Source organism: Dermacentor silvarum, chromosome 5 (genome assembly GCF_013339745.2).
Source record: "Dermacentor silvarum isolate Dsil-2018 chromosome 5, BIME_Dsil_1.4, whole genome shotgun sequence".
Classification (NCBI taxonomy): Eukaryota; Metazoa; Arthropoda; class Arachnida; order Ixodida; family Ixodidae; genus Dermacentor; species Dermacentor silvarum.
The window spans coordinates 89279240-89295953 of record NC_051158.1 but is presented as its reverse complement, the minus strand read 5'-3'; positions in this window follow the sequence as shown (position 1 = coordinate 89295953).

The following is a 16714-nucleotide window of genomic DNA, read 5'->3' as shown; positions in this document are numbered from 1 at the left end:
CGTTCAATTTTATTTTAATGGAAGAATATGTTATGGACAGTTCTAGTGGGTGAGCATTCATTCAGCTGTACCATCTACAGATGTAAGCTTAAAATTTTATCGTATCAACAAGCTTTAATTCCTCGCAAACTATTAGGTGTAATTTTTTTCAACACAGGTGCTTCACATTATACAGGTTGTTCATTATTAAGATTTACGAAATATAGCATAATTCTTACCGTTGAGCTGGGTAATTAGAAGCACGAGAAATTGTAACACATTTAACATATTACGAAAAATTGACGAATGAACTTCTTAATTACTTTACTCGTAATTTGCTATTTACGAGTGAATTCCGCTTAGTTCGCAAGATGTATACACTTGACATAAATTTCCATGATGACACCAGTTTCGATGTATTATTTCCTAAAGTGTGGGACGAAATACATTTGTATTACACTTACTTTTGTGCTTCAATGTATAAAACAGCATTCTGGTAAAAATGTAAGTCGAACAACAGTGCATTTTTAGGGAGAGTTTGATGGTGCATACCTCCAAACCGGTGACATTCTGGAAATTCATTCCACCGGTTAAATAATTAATTATTTATTTTAACCAATAATTAGTAGCGAGGAGCCGCGGGAGACTGCCCTGCGCAGCTCCGGTCCCACCCTACAGGCCCGAGTCCTGAGGGGGGCTGAGGAGGTAGCGGAGGCCTACCACGACTGGTAGGAGGACGTCTGGCAGCACAAGGTGCTAAGACTGGAGCACACAGACCTCCCCCTCTCCCCCTCCCTGCCCCCTCCCCCCATTTCTTAAACAGGGAAATAAAAGTTTATTCGTTCATTCATTCATTCCAAGTGGATACGCCTCACAAGCTCACCGACTACAATTCGTGAATTGCAATATCTGTCGTAAAGTAAATAACTGAGAAGTCCACTAGTGGATTTTTAAATCAGTTGAATATGTGTTTCCATTTCTCATGCTACCGATGTCCGCCTCATCGCATATCTAAACATATCTAAACATATCTAAACAGTCATGCATTGACTGTTTAGATATATTTAAACATTCAATCTAAAGCTCTGAAAATCATCATCATCATCAGCCTGTATTTTATGTCCACTGCAGGACGAAGGCCTCTCCCTGCGATCTCCAATTACCCCTGTCTTGCGCTAGCGTATTCCAACTTGCGCCTTATGACTCCGACAACTAAAGCTCTGTACAGGTCAGTAAAGAATTCTTCCCCTGCTTTTACTATGTCATCGAAATCGCGGATCATATTACCCTGCTTATCTTTCAGTGCAAACATCTTGCCTTGTTCTATGCCAAGTTTTCTTCTCACTGATTTCACGCTGCGTCCATATTTTACTGCTTGCTCAATTTTTTTTCCGCATGATAATTTCGAAAGTCCCTTACTTCCTTTTTGTTGATGAGCTTTAACAGTTCAGCAAATTCTGTGTGATCTCTTGAGTTTCACACTTTCTTGCTTTGTCGTTTCTTCGTTAGGTCGTTTGCTACTTGTGAGACCTTACCTACAGGTTGCCTTGGTGCCTTACTTCCCACTTCAATTGCTGCCTCTGAGATCAGCTTGGTTACGGTTTCACCAAGACAATACCATCTACTTATTTCCATTTTTTGTAAATGATAACTAGAGAATGTTACCCTCAAACTGAATTGACCTTGAGAAAGTTCTGTGCTTGAAATTGTTGATTACCTTTCCTTGTTCCTTCTTTTACCAACGTGGTTAGCAGAGTAGGTAGACAAATTGTAGGAGAAAGGTGGTGGCGCCGAGTTGAACTTGTGCTCCAGGGAACATTTTCATAATCACTGTATGAAAAACTGCTTGTGGCATGGGGTGACTCAAGCTGTGATGAGTTTGCTTTGGAAAACCCAGCAGGTTAAGGATGGCCTGTCTTTGGCGGAACAGAAATTAACATCCGCCGTCTCTGGTCTCGGCTTTTTTTGTTGAGGTCACGGTCATGTTTGAGAAACCCTGTCTCCACATACTGCATAAAAAAGGATAATTTTCTGAGATATTTCTCTTTCCTAAAAGAACCCATTTATTTGTATTCGTGCCTTTGTGACACTTTCCGGGTGATTCGAATTTTAGTTTACTGCACAACACCATACTCATGACTGAGCGGTGGCCGTTCTTAACTCAGCTTGCAACAAATGAGAACTGCTACGAATATAGTGAAAAGTTTGGCCTAGCTTTGTATCTGGAACTTTTCAAACAAGTTAAGGATCGCACAAACAGCGATGAAACGAAAAATGTTAGGCCGAACGTTAAGAGACAGGAAGAGAACGGTGTGGATCAGAGAACAAGCGGGAATAGTCGATATTCTAGTTGATGTTTCTAGAGCTCTCCAGGATTCAGTCTTCCACCCTTCGCATGCTGCAGACCAGGTCCTATCCCAGTCTAGCCCGGGTCAGCAGGTACGCGTACTCATTCGTGCCCGATTGTCCTGATTGCGGTGATCCCTTCTGCACTTTAGAACACATGCTCTGGCGGTGTCCCTCGTTACGGGACCACGATAATCTCACCACGGAAGAAGAGTGGGTGGAGGCGCTCAAGAGCTCCGACCTCACCACTCAGCTACGGGCTGTCCAGAGGGCCCGCGACGCGGCGGTCAGGCACGGCCTGCCCGTCCCGACGTGGGAGCGGCCCGCGGTGGCTCCTCCCCCGTAAGGGGTTCTCGGAGTCGCTCCTCAGTACCTAAAATAAAGTTCGTTGCCTGCCTGCCTACCCATCTATGTGCCTGTGCCTATGCCCGTCTAGGACAGAATTTGCGGTTGAAATAAGACTTGCAATATTGTTCGACTGAAAAATCACGGTAATACCATGTGCGTAGATTATATATACAGGGTGTTTCAGCGAACACATTTAAAATTTATTAAAGGATGCCTGTGGTAGAGAGCCTGATTCTAGTTAATGAGCTGGTCTACTCGAAAAGGCGGACAATACTTGCACAAAAAACTGAAATGCATATTCGACTAATTAAAAAATTCAGAAATTAGGTTTTTAACTACTTACCTGATGGCCGATATTGCAATTCACAAATTGTAGCCGTGGAGTTCGCGAGGCGGATCCACTTGAAATTAATTCTCAGGTTGACACCAGTTTCGAGATATTAATTCCCTAACTTGGCGGAAAAATGCGTTGACGTTCCAGTTAAGTTTGTGCTTCAATGCAGAAAGCAACGTTCTGTTAAGAAACTAACTGGAACGCTAATGCATTTCTCCGCAAAGTTCGGGAATTGATATCTTGAAACTGGTGTCATCCCGAGAATTATATGTATATATATATATATTGTCGCGAGAGGAAAAGGCAGGCAGTCAGTTCCGAGCGAACGGCTGTTTACTGTTTTGGCCGCAGCAGCCAACAACACTTCTTCGTCCTCGTTCTCTAGCGTTACTAACGCGTGGCATTACCCCTCCCTCCCCCCAAAAAAAGAGGCATTGTCTCGATGTCGCTGCACGAAAGAACAGTGAAAGTTAAGCCACGAAAGTGGGTGACGGGTTAAATACCACAGGGAGAAAATAAAAGAAATGAAAAAGACAACGGACGTGAGCACAGGCACCGCACCACAAAGTTTGTGAACTGGCATCAGCGCGAGTGGTAGGGCTTCATCCTGCAGACGTGCACAATGTCGGAGGAGCGTGGTCTACGCGATTGGTGCGATGACTCTGCTGGGACAACTTCGTAGTTGACTTGACTTATGCGATGAAGAACTATGTAGGGCCCAAAGTAACGGCGCAATAATTTTTCTGAGCGGCCTCGTAGACGAATAGGGGTCCAAATCCACACGAGATCTCCTGGCTTGTAAGTTACGACTCGGTGGCGTATGTTGTATCGGCGAGCGTCCAGTGACTTTGCCGAGATAGAATTCGTTGCCGTGCAAGGTGCCGCGCTGCTTCAGCACGCTGAACAAAAGCGTCCGTATCTGGGGCGGTCGTATCAGAAGAAGTTGGTAGAAGCATCACGTCGAGCATAGTGACGACGTCGCGTCCGTAGACCAGACGAAAAGGAGGAAACCCGGTGGTTTCTTGAAGCGCAGTGTTATACGCAAATGTCACATACGGGAGCAGCTCGTCCCAATTCTTGTGATCCGTGGCGACATACATGGAAAGCATATCTGCAATCGTTTTGTTGAGACGCTCAGTTAACCCATTGGTCTGTGGGTGATACGCAGTTGCCGTACGGTGCGTTGTACCACTCAGCTGCAGAATATCTCTGACCAACTGCGCAGTGAAGGCCGTACCACGGTCTGTGATGACGACAGATGGAGCACCATGTCGCAGGACGATATTTTTGACGAAGAAGTTGGCCACATCCGAAGCAGTAGCTCGTTGAACGGCTTGGGTTTCGCAATATCTGGTCAAGTAATCGGTGGCGACAACAATCCAGCGGTTGTCAGCTGAAGACTTGGGAAACGGGCCGAGTAAATCCATCCCGACCTGTTCAAAAGGTGACCAAGGAGGTCGTACAGGCTGAAGCAGACCGGCTGGTTTCATTGGTGGAACTTTGCGACGTTGGCAATCACGACAAGTTCGGACGTACTGCTTCACGCTTTTTGTGAGTTTTCGCCAGTAGTACTTCTTGATCCTTGCCAGAGTACGCGTGAAACCAAGATGCCCGGACGTGGGTTCGTCGTGGCATGCACGCAAAATGTCGTCGCGGAGAGAAGCGGGAACAACGAGTAGAAAAACGGTTTCCGTGGGATGAAAGTTCCGCTTGTAGAGGATGTCGCTGCGTAGGCAGAAAGAGGACACGTGACGCGCGAACTGCCGCGGGGGTTGTTGGCGGCGTCGTTCAAGGTATTCAATCAGGGGCTGCAGCTCTGAATCCTGGCGTTGCTGTTGAGCGAGGTTTGGAGATTGAAGACTACAAAGAAAACCGCAGTCCTCGTCAGTATCTGTTGGTGCGGGTTCGACGGGGGCGCGGGAGAGACAATCGGCGTCAGTGTGTTTCTGACCAGACTTATAGACAATTGTCATGTCAAATTCCTGTAGCCGAAGGCTCCATCTTGCGAGACGTCCCGAAGGATCCTTGAGATTCGCCAGCCAACAGAGAGAGTGGTGATCGCTGACGACTCGGAAGGCGCGTCCGTACAAGTATGGTCGGTACTTGTACGGTACAAGTATGGTCGGTATGGCTGGTACAAGTAATGCCACGCGTTAGTAACGCTAGAGAACGAGGACGAAGAAGTGTTGTTGGCTGCTTCGATGGATTTCTGCAGTCTCTGAGGTACTAGCGTTGGTAGCTTCTGGTTCAGGACCAGCAGGCATAGGGCGTATGTGTACCCAGCACCTCCACCAGTTTGTCGCGAGAGGAAAAGGCAGGCAGTCAGTTCCGAGCGAACGGCTGTTTACTGTTTTGGCCGCAGCAGCCAACAACACTTCTTCGTCCTCGTTCTCTAGCGTTACTAACGCGTGGCAATATATATATATAGTCTATGTACGCCAAGATCCGGCTTCCGGTTCCGCTTCCGGTTCTGGAAGCTGGCTTCCGGCTTCCGGAGAACACATCCGGCGTTTTGCCCAAATGATGCCCCGGTGCTTCGCCCACTCATCATCATTCACTTCGTGGATATGCACTGTTTCTTCCCCTCAAATCCCCCATAAATTGTATATTTATTGAAATAAAGGCAATTCAACATTAAAGCAAGCTTTTTTTGCGGACCCTCCCGTTTATTGTACATTTGCTGCTACTTCTAGGCTGCTCCTGCTGCTGCTGCGGCGTTGGCGGCGGTTTCGGCGGCGGCGGCAGCGGCGTCCGCGGCTGTCTTGGCAGCTGCTGCAGCTGCGGTGGCAGCTGTCTTCGCTGCTGCTGTTGCTGCTGTGGTGTCGGTTGTCTTGCCTGCTCCTGCTGCTTCTGCGGCGTTGGCGGCGGTTTTGGCGGCGGCGGCTGCGGCGTCCGCGGCTGTCTTGGCTGCTGCTGCAGCTGCGGTGGCTGCTGTCTTGGCTGCCGCTGTTGCTGGTGCGGTGTCGGTTGTCTTGCCTGCTGCTGCTGCGGCGTTGGCGGCAGTGGTGGCTGCGGCGGCAGCGGCGTCCGCGGCTGTCTTGGCTGCTGCTGCTGCTGCGGTGGCTGCTGTCTTGGCTGCTGCTGTTTCTGCTGTGGTGCCACTTGTCTCGCCTGTTGCTGCTTCTGCGGCGGCGGCGGCGGCGGCTGTCTTGGCTGCTGCTGCGGCTGCTGCTTCTGCTGTTGCGGCGGCGGCAGCTGCGGCTGTCTTGACTGCTTCTGCTGCTGCGGCGGCGGCGGTGGCAGCTGTCTTGGCGGCGGCCTCAGCGGGGGTTTCTATAAACAAGTAACACGTCATATGGCGTAGAACATACATATGTTTGCATACACTTCTCCTCGCCGCACGTCTCGACAAACATAAATTTAACATTGACCTAGGCCACGTGACACTACTGCGTCAACGTCTGAGAGTGTGCAGTTGCATGAAATTCCGTCAGCTTTCCGACATTGCGTGAGAGAGATGTAGCAAAAACAAAAACATTACATGACTAAACTAACCCGCCGTGGTGGCTTAGCGGCTAAGCACTAGGGGCGGGATTCTTTCAGCTGCGCTTTTTGAATAAGGGTGCAACTATGTGGCAGCGCATATTAAACGCTCGAATTAAACGACAAGAAATAAAAGAAGTGCGATCAACTGATAGCGTGATGACACATCATGCATTTGTAGCTGAAGCTATATTCTATCGGCGAATCACTGCACACCCCTATTCGACAGATTCCTATTCCGGGCGTCTGCTACAGCGCCGACAACGCAACCACGCTCACGCTTTCACCGCACCACCGTGAAAAGAATGGCAGTGGGAATGTTACGCATTGTTCTCACATTTCTGCGAAAGACAGGACTGATGGAGATATGGGGAGATATTTGGTGCGGAAAGACACGCTCAGGCGAAGCAAATGCCGGCCAGGTTTGGCACGCCAACCCCGCCTGTAGCAACATCACCGCCACCACGCCAACATATTACAAATCGACTAAACGTTTTTATTACAAAGCGACTAAACTCCCGCCCGTCAGCCCCTTTGCGACCAAACCACCACAGCATGTACGGACAGGAACGATTCGCTAAACATCGCATGGCTGCATATACCGCAACTCGGCCTATTCGTGGGGTTTAACTAAACAGGTGGATATTACCTACGTGCAGGAGAAATCGCAATGTCAAGGTGTGAATAACAAGATACACTAATTAACATTCTAAATATTCCCTTTAGGGCAAACGTTGAAATTGCGATACCAAAGCCGAGCAGCATTAAAGCCACGTCTACCTATAGAAATAATTTAAGGGCGTTCAGATAGAGAAATGTTCGGATTAAAATAAGCACGAATATTCGCGGAAAAAGCCTTCGAATATCAATTCCCTCGAAACCAATCGACCCAATTTTCATGCGCCATAGAGAACATTACATGAATCTGTTTTAAAATAATACTTCCAGTTTACTGTTTTGTGGATAGGGTAACAAATTTTATAATGGGATGTTTTATACTTGGTATTGAATATGTTGACTTCCACTTTAATCGCGATGATTTTTAGAACTATATGACTGATTTGATGTTTGTGCGAAATTCCATTTTTGACCATTATGTTTGTAATTAACCCCCTACGATAATTCCCAACTTGGGCGCTGTAGGTATTTGTAATAAATACCTGTTTGGCCACTATTTGGGCACTTGGAAAATTTCGCCCTTATTTCTATTGGCACTCTTTTGATGTCGTCTCTGACCACCACGTCCTTTGTTGGTTGTCTACCCTTAAGGACCCATCTGGCCGACTTGCACGCTGGGCCTTTAAAGAGTACGGCATCCGCGTTCTTAAGCGTTCCGGCCCCAAACACACGGACGTTGACACCCTTTAGCACTCACCGGTTTCAGATGACAGCACTTGCCTGTCCGCCGTTGAGCCCCCTCTTACATAAAATGCTCTGCGCAACATCTCGTCAGAGCAGGCAAGGATCCCTGGATCAGTGATCACATCGGCATCCTTTCGGATCCGTCCACCTCATCACCATCTCGCGCTCTTCGGCGCCAGGATACCCACTTCGACACGCGCGATGCCCTTCTTTACTGCCGTAACTATCTTTCTGATGTTCGCAAGTGGCTTGTTATGATACCCCGCCATATCCGTGACTTTATGTGCAACGCTTTCCACGTAGACCCACAGTGCGCGCATGCCCGCCTCTGCAAGACCTACGCTCGACTACGCCTCCGATTTTATTGACGCGGCATGTCTGACTACGTGCGAAAGTTCACTCGCTCCTGTGCTCCATGCCAACTCCGAAAATTACCTCCCGGACAAGTCTACCCGTCACAACCAATTCCCTGCCCTTGTCGACCCATTGATAGTGTTTGTATTGATATATACGGACGGCTACCATCTACTCCAGCAAGGAACAGCTGGAGTATTGTGGTAGTTGATCACTTGACCCGCTATGCTTAAACAGCCGCTCTGCCGACAGCCACCGCCCGCGACGTTGCATCGTTTCTTTTACGCCATTTCGTACTGCGCCACGGTGCCCCTCGCGAACTTCTGAGCGATAGAGGCTGCGCCTTTCTTTCCGATGCTTTGAAGGAACTCCTCGACGAATGCCGCATCGTCCACCGCTCAAGTACAGCATACGATCCGCAAACTAAGGCATGACACACCGCTTCAACCATACCCTTGGTGTATGCTATCAATGTACGTCGCCTCTGATCATTCCAATTGGGACCAAGTTCTCTCTTTCGTGACGTATGCTCACAATACTACGGCCAAAGCAACTACTGGATTTCCCCCGTACTTTCTCCTATACGGACGGGAACCATCTAATACGTTCGATACAATTCTTTCATATAAGCCTGATGCGTCCGAAAGTACTCCGCTGTCTGAAGCTGCTCGACATGCTGAGGAATGCCGCCAGCTTGCCTCTTGACCAGCTTGTCCGGTGTGGTAGGCGTTGAAGAACAAAATTCAATTTAGCTCACGCCTGCGCGCGCACGAAGACGCCGACGCCATATTTTCTGCGACACGGGGCCTTTATTGCTATCGCGTCAATACCTGGAACCCTACCGTGTTCTGTAGCAAACGTCCTTCGTCAATTACCACTTGGAGCCCCTCACACCATCGACAGACCTACGCCGTCGCGGCCGCGAACTTGTCCACGTCTCCATTAGTAGTGCATTCGCCTTAAGCCGCCAGGATGGTGCCTTTTTCTGTGGAGGGCGATTGTAATGAAGAAGAGTAGCCTGCGCCTCAGCAGCATCGCCACCGACATTAGCTCGCGGTTGCTGTCCTTAGCCGAACGCTTGTGACTGCTGCCTGTTCGCGGGCGCCCGCTGCTGTACTAAACCTCTGAGCAAAAAAATCTAATTTAGCATATATTCTCATTTTTGAAGAAAGTGAGATATGAAGCTTGTGTGGAATTCATTTCGTAACAGAAATGAACATTATTTAAACCGTGCGATGCAAGGATAGGAGGTCGTTCGCAACTGCAAATCCGGTCAGCTAAGGAGTCAGCAAATTAGAAGCTTTCGATTATCTGGCGCACTACGGCAATGACATCCACAAAACAAGGGCATAGCGCGTCACCAGTTTCAAGTTAAGCGTTCTGTCCGTAGTGTGAGAAAAGCGTGGTAACAGAGCATCCCACTACCGTATTTGTTTGGCATGGAAGTTTCAGGCCAAATAACAAATTGCTTTGGCTAAATTGAATCAACAAAGTCACGTATAGGCGGCCTAAATCTGAGGCATTCTTCTTGAATGACTGGACGTTATCGAGCAGAGGTCGTGTCACGCGTGCGTTCGCTCAGGAATCGGCTCTCTGTGCAGTAACCGCGGCTCTCCTGCAGCAGAATTACACGGATCAGTCCCCACTTGTATCGATCTTTCTCTCACGAGACACCAGTAAGAGCTGATGTTCCTCACACGCGAACCGAAAAGAATATTTTACAATTTGGAGTAGTGAATTTTTCAAACCAAATACGAGTCAAATACCACGGACTACTGGAATAGCTCCTATTGAAAATTTTGAACACTCGCACACCCTCCCAGGAGTGATAAGACTGGCACCACTTTCGAGAATTCAGTCCTTAAGAGAGAAAGTAAGTTATGAAAGGCAAAGAGCTTAACTATATTAACGGTCCGTTGGGTACTCTGCTCAGGGGAGAAGGGCAAAGGGCATAAACGATAAGAAAGGAAGCAAAAATATGAACAAATTCATCTGAACAAGCACAAAGAACGCAAATGACAACGACTGGAGCTTTTCGTTCAGTCCCGATGCTTTTAAAAACACACTAGTACTTTCAGAGCAACTCGAGCTGACGTCGGCTGGGACCACGGTGCAGGAGTACGGTTGTCAAGCTAGTGTCAGCACTCAAACAATGACAATCACACAGAGGGTGCCCAGTCATTTCTTCGCAGTCACAAAGTTCACATTCGTGACTTTTGACCGTTGCAGAAGGAGCAGGCTATAATGATTTCTACTCCAAGACATAAACGACATGTGAGAATCGCGTCCATAACGTTTTAAGGTGCTGTGTACACAATTGTGTACGACAAGGTTAATGCATCTACAGCAAAAGCATTGATGAAAGTAATGATACTTAAAAAGTGTCGCATACATCTTGGAACACTTCTGATTCGAATTGTGCTGCAAGATTGAATAACTTGTGCGAAATGGTTTGGTAAAAATGAGTGGGAAGGTAGACGGCTAGATGATTGTGATATATTGGGTGCATTGGCGCAAGGGAGGCTCGGTAGTTCTGCTTGATGTGAGTAGGTCGTGGGATGTAGCGGGTTCACTTTATTCATTGCTTTTCACCAGGTGTTGCACCAGGCAAAACTTTCAAGTTGCTGAATAGGTGCGTTTCAAGCCGGCAAGACATGAAATAGTTGATGTTCCAGCAGCGAGTTTTCGCATGGAGTCCGTATTCTGTAAACTTGACAAAACTCACTGAAAAGTTTTAAGTTATTATTCTACTCTAGCAGCACTACAGTTTTTTTATTACTCTCAATGTTCGAGAAATGGCGTTAAAATAAGATTTTATTTAACAGAAATAATTGGCGCTTGAAAGGGTTAAAATGTGCTGCCTGATACATTGGCGTTCCAGTCGACCATTTCTCAGAAGCCACTCTCTACCAGCTTGGGGCGATATTAATTGCAATGGCTAAGTACATTTTATCAAACTTCGAAGGCGGATATCTGGAGAGTGGTACTAGTCTTAGGACTTTTCCTACGCAGTTTCCCAATTTCGATAAGCGTGCTAAGGGAATCATTACAACTGGGTACCTAGACATCACGATATCTTATGCACGTATAATTCCAGCTTCTTCCAAAATCCATCTAAACAGGCGGAGCACCACTTTCTCCCATTGGTGATTAAAAATCGCATTTGGACAAAAATAGAATGTGTGGCAGTATCAAGTTCGTGACTCTACGAAGACCTCTGTAAAATAAAGAAAATCTCTTTTGGGCCCAACATTCAGGCAGAAAAAAATGTTGAAGTTAGTGATGCGCCCAAGTGAAATGAACGCTGATATACTTCAACGGTCCTGAAGCAGTAGTTCTGTTGTAGCAGTGAAGTTCCAGAAAAATTACAGAGGTGAGGCCACATCACAAAGTCTGTATTATAATGCTATGTTCATCAAGAGCTATAGAAGAAAAATGAACAAAGTCCCAAGTGCCGTAATAACTAATTTAACGGAGTCTTGGAACAACGGAAACCTGAGGGAGTTAGTAAATGCCTATCTGTGGGCGAGTGAATGATGGGACATCAAGAGGCCCCTTTTCATTTATACCTACAGCCTTTTTATAAGTTTCTAATGGCTTCTTTAGTAAACTACTTACAGAGTGGATCAGGAAATCAGCACGTCTTTCGCTCATAGATGGCTTTCACCTTTGCTTTCATTGCTCGCTCCCAATGCCACTTCTCGGTTTTATTTCGCTTAAGCTTCACCTAGGCATCGTGTTCAACAATTGAAGACCGAGTCCAAAGTGTGCTGCTCCAGCTCCTACAGTAAGCATTTGTCGCCTGTTGAGGCTTTGCCCAGAAACGATGTATACTCGGGAGAAAGGTCCTTAGAGCTGCCATGCTACGAACAAATCAAACTAAGATAAATGCGTTGGCTTGTGGACGACATGTTCGCTAAGCCAGTTTTGCAATTTAAGCATGAGGAGGGCATCCATACTTTTATTGAAACAAACATCTATGCCATAGGGTTAAACTTTGCTATAAAAAGAGAAGTCTTAGAATACCTAACAAAACAAAGAAAGAGTGTCAACGCAAGAATAAACAGAACCAGAAAACTCACCGGCCCCTTCGACAGACTTGGTGACAGTGAGGAAAATAAAGCCGAAGACGGCGACCAACTTCAAGAACTTCATGTCTGGACGCGGAGCTGCTCCTTTGGCTATCCTTGTTTATACGAAGGGGAAGGGTTATACTATCGTCCGATTAATGCGATCCTGTCTCAGCGATTTCAACGCAAACTCTCTGGTCTCCCTGCACGCACTTGCTTGCTTATATATACATTTTACGCGGCGAGACACCTCTGGTACACCGCGGACACGGTGAATGGTGCCAACAAGGCTGTCGTGCGTTGATGTCACCTTTGATTATGAGAAAGGTGCAATGAGGAAGGCGCGTGCTCAATGCATCCTTTTATTTTAATCACAGCCATCTTTATTTTCATCTGCGCCGCTGGTTAATCCGTCTGGCACAAGCCAGCATTACAAAACCGGCGAGACTACGTGGCGCCAGTACCTATAGAGAGCTGTGGGCGGGGCTAGAGCTTTCCGACAATTCTCGTGCGAGGCACCGAATGAAACTTGTTTTGGTAGGATGCCAGACGAAGTGTTTCAGTGCGTGTTATACAGATGGCGTGTTTCTGCATAGCGTGTACATGCGTACGCTCTTGCAATTTTTTTATAACATCAAGCGCACGGCTTGTCAGCGGCCTTGTATAGCGGGGAGGCACATCGGGGTCGGCCACAGTATGCGCAGATGTGCAGGGCGTAATGATGGTTGAATGATTTTTTTATTCGATTAACGAATAATAATTTATGTTAGCCTTTATTCGATTAATCACTTTAGATGTAGGGTTTTTCATCGATAAATTTATTAAGCGAAATTTCTGCGGGGGATTTTTAAGAGGGTTAAACAGCATGTCTCCTTTTGTAGGACCCTATATTAATGTTTGAGAGGTGCTATCAAGTTTGAAATAGAAGAGTACAATCTTTTGATAAAGTATATTCTTTAACTTGTTTAAGACGATATAGTTGGCACTAGTGTCTTTTGAAAAGCTAAACAATATATGTTATAAAATGGCACTTAGTGCAGAATTAAGTAAGATGCATGACACTAATGAATCCATGTACGATACAGTTAAACAAGAAATAAGAAAAATGGCAAAAGTGAAATGTGAAGTGCAACTGAAGTATGCAAGAAATTACCATATGCACAGGGAAAACAAAATTATTGGTTTAGGATTTTCAACCACATGCTCTTTTGTACACAGCGAATGAATATCAATTGGCTGGGATGTTTAAGTGAAACGGACACCTTCTTTGAATGGCCACACAACCAGCGTACGAGAATAGATGCTTCGGCGCTATCGATTTGTTGGAATGGACATGAACTCAATCGCTATGTCAAGTACGCGCTCCAAAGCGGCGCCTATATATGCTGTGCCACGTCTTTAGTGAACTTGGAGTGGCGCGACGAACAACGACCGGGTTGCTGTAGTATGCCTTGAATTGCGAACGCATTTCAAGCTTCTGGCTTCGGACGGCGTGGTGACGTGTGCAGTAGGGGGGGGGGGGAGGGAGGGGAAGCAAGGTAAATATACTTGGTAGCGCAGTTTCAATAGAAGCCCATATGTTCAAGGCATGGCGGTTTCTCTGCGGCTCATGGGGCTTAGAGCCATCTGTGTGAAGAGGGAACACTTCCGGCGGAAGACAAAAAAATAATGTGACGCGCCATATTCGTGAAAAACAGAATACGTTATTTTGTTCTTAAAGACGTATACTTTGGAGTGGTGGCCGGCCATTAGACCTGTGTCTTCAAATGCCCCGGAATTCGACCCCATATGCGTTTCGAGCGTTCACCAGGAAAGCGATCTAGCAAAAGGTCAGCCATACGGGTGTCAAAATACGGCCGACGAAAGCTTTGGGTGTAGACTGCTGGTCGGATCGTCAGACACCAAGCCCGTCCGGTGGAGCAGCCGCACGAAAACAGCTAAAGTAAACAGTTATCTCGCGGTCGAAACTCACTACATTTGACTGGACAGGTTAAGGAAGGATGAAACCACCCGCGCCGCCAAATTCAGACAAACGTTGACAAGCAAAACAACACAACGTATCAGGGGGGCGTATTGAAACAGATGAACTTTACGAGCACGTCTTTGTGCACCAATTCAAGAGCTGCAATGCATTACAAGTGATAGTGGCGTCACGCCCCCTCTTAAAATAGGCGCCAAAAAAGAGGTATTTATTGATAATTATACACGCCGTGCGGTCGATGCTCGCGCCATATTGACACGTGTACCCATTTATTCTCTTCTCGGGGACGGCATTTCAGCCACTATAGGTTGTCGCTTAGAGCAAGACGCGCCTGCATGATTTGAACATGCTTGAATGTTATCGATGGATGTATCTGCTATGTGTTGTCACCGAAGCTTGTGTAATCTGATCGTATACGCGACGCGAATTGTGTAGTACGCTGTAGAACCTTGAATGACTCATGTGTAAAAACCGACGCGCTGGACCTGCAGATCCAATTTCGACGACCGCTGACCGTATTCGCCGCTCTCGTTGTAACTTGCATTTGTGGGCACAAGTTCACCCAATAAAAAGAAATGCTTATAGTTCTCATTGCACGTGCGTGCGAGCGTGTGCCCGTGTGTCCGTCTCTATCTCTCTTTCTCTGCGTTTCTTTGTTTTCACTTGTTCACGAGGTCACCGTGACCCGCACTTGTTTCAGCCAAACATTTGTCTGTAAATGATTGCAAAAACAGGAAATCAAAAGTCGGCAGATCCCACCCTCTGCAGGAATCGATGTTATGCGAAGAAGTGTGCAGGGAGCCTACCAAGTGAACGAAACGATCATGAGAGCACCAAGATGTACGTGGCTGCTTCATGACCTGCATGCCACGCATGTCATAACATTCACGTCATGACCTATCATTAATGTTCGTCATACGCTCTTACTGTGCCACTTTTGGTGCATACCTTGTTAACGAAGCGACCATGAGAGCAACAAGATGTACGTGGCTACTTCATGACCTGCATGCCACGCATGTCATATCATTCAGGGTATGACCTATCATTATTGTTCGTCATACGCTCTTACTGTGCCACTTTTGGTGCCGACCATGTTAAAGAAGCGACCATGAGAGCACCAAGATGTACGTGGCTGCTTCATAACTTGCATGCCACGCATGTCATAACATTCAGGTCATGACCTATCATTAATGTTCGTGATACGCTCTTACTGTGCCACTTTTTGTGCATACCATGTTAAGGAAGCGACCATGAGAGCAACAAGATGTACGTGGCTGCTTCATGACCTGCATGCCACGCATGTCATATCATTCAGGGTATGACCTATCATTATTGTTCGTCATACGCTCTTACTGTGCCAGTTTTGGTGCATACGATGTTAAAGAAGCGACCATGACAGCACCAAGATGTACGTGGCTGCTTCATAACCTGCATGCCACGCATGTCATAACATTCAGGTCATGACCTATCATTAATGTTCGTGATGCGCTCTTACTGTGCCACTTTTGGTGCATACCTTGTTAACGAAGCGACCATGAGAGCACCAGGATGTAGGCGGCTGTTTCGTGACCCTCATGACACTCACGATATTCATGTCACCACTAGAGACCGGATTTTATGCAAATGCCTTTTTTTGTTCCTCGCGTTCCTATCGCGCCATTTTGATATATGAGCATGAATTAGAGGTTACGAAGGGCTTTTATGGTGTTTTTATAGTGCCTATAAATGCCTATTTTGGCGTTTGTGCCTAAATGTCTATAAATGCCTATTTTCAATATCGGCGCCTCTATGAACAATATTTAGCCTCAAGTTTCGCTTTCGAGTGCAGTTAGAGACCATTATTTATGTTACCGGGCAACACTGACTGTTCGGAACTCTATGGGGTTCATCCTAGTCACCTAGTGCAACCAACTTTCGGGAAACAACCCATAGCAGCAGGAAATGAGACGCGCCGCAGTTGGCGAATGCGAAACCGCGGAGAGCTGTCAGGGGAAAGGAGAGTAAAGAGCAAAAGAAGAAAAATGTGATGTGCACGAGGCTTTTCTTTTGTTTGTAATTTACTTTTTAAGGTGTTCACTGCCGTCGAGCGTTCCTTCTCAGCGTAGAAGATCATACTCAGGGACAAGAGGAACAATTTTGAATCCAAAAATTTGGAGATGATGGTAGATTGCTATTGTATTCACAATCTTCACAGTGATTCTTAGACTACGTTCCGCGTGCTCTCCAAACAGATTTCTTCAAACACGTGCACTTCAAATGGGCGGAAGTGTATTTGGCAGTGTTGGGGCGTTTTGCCTGTACAATTCCGATAATGTCAGTGTATATGAGAAAATTGCCAGAGTTGTACCTAACAGTCCTCATGTAAGAACATGTTAATTTCTTAATAAATTGTAGTCTCTCTTGCATTTATTATTTGTCTGTTTTTGTTGTGTCTTAACTTAATTGCGTCAGGCAGAC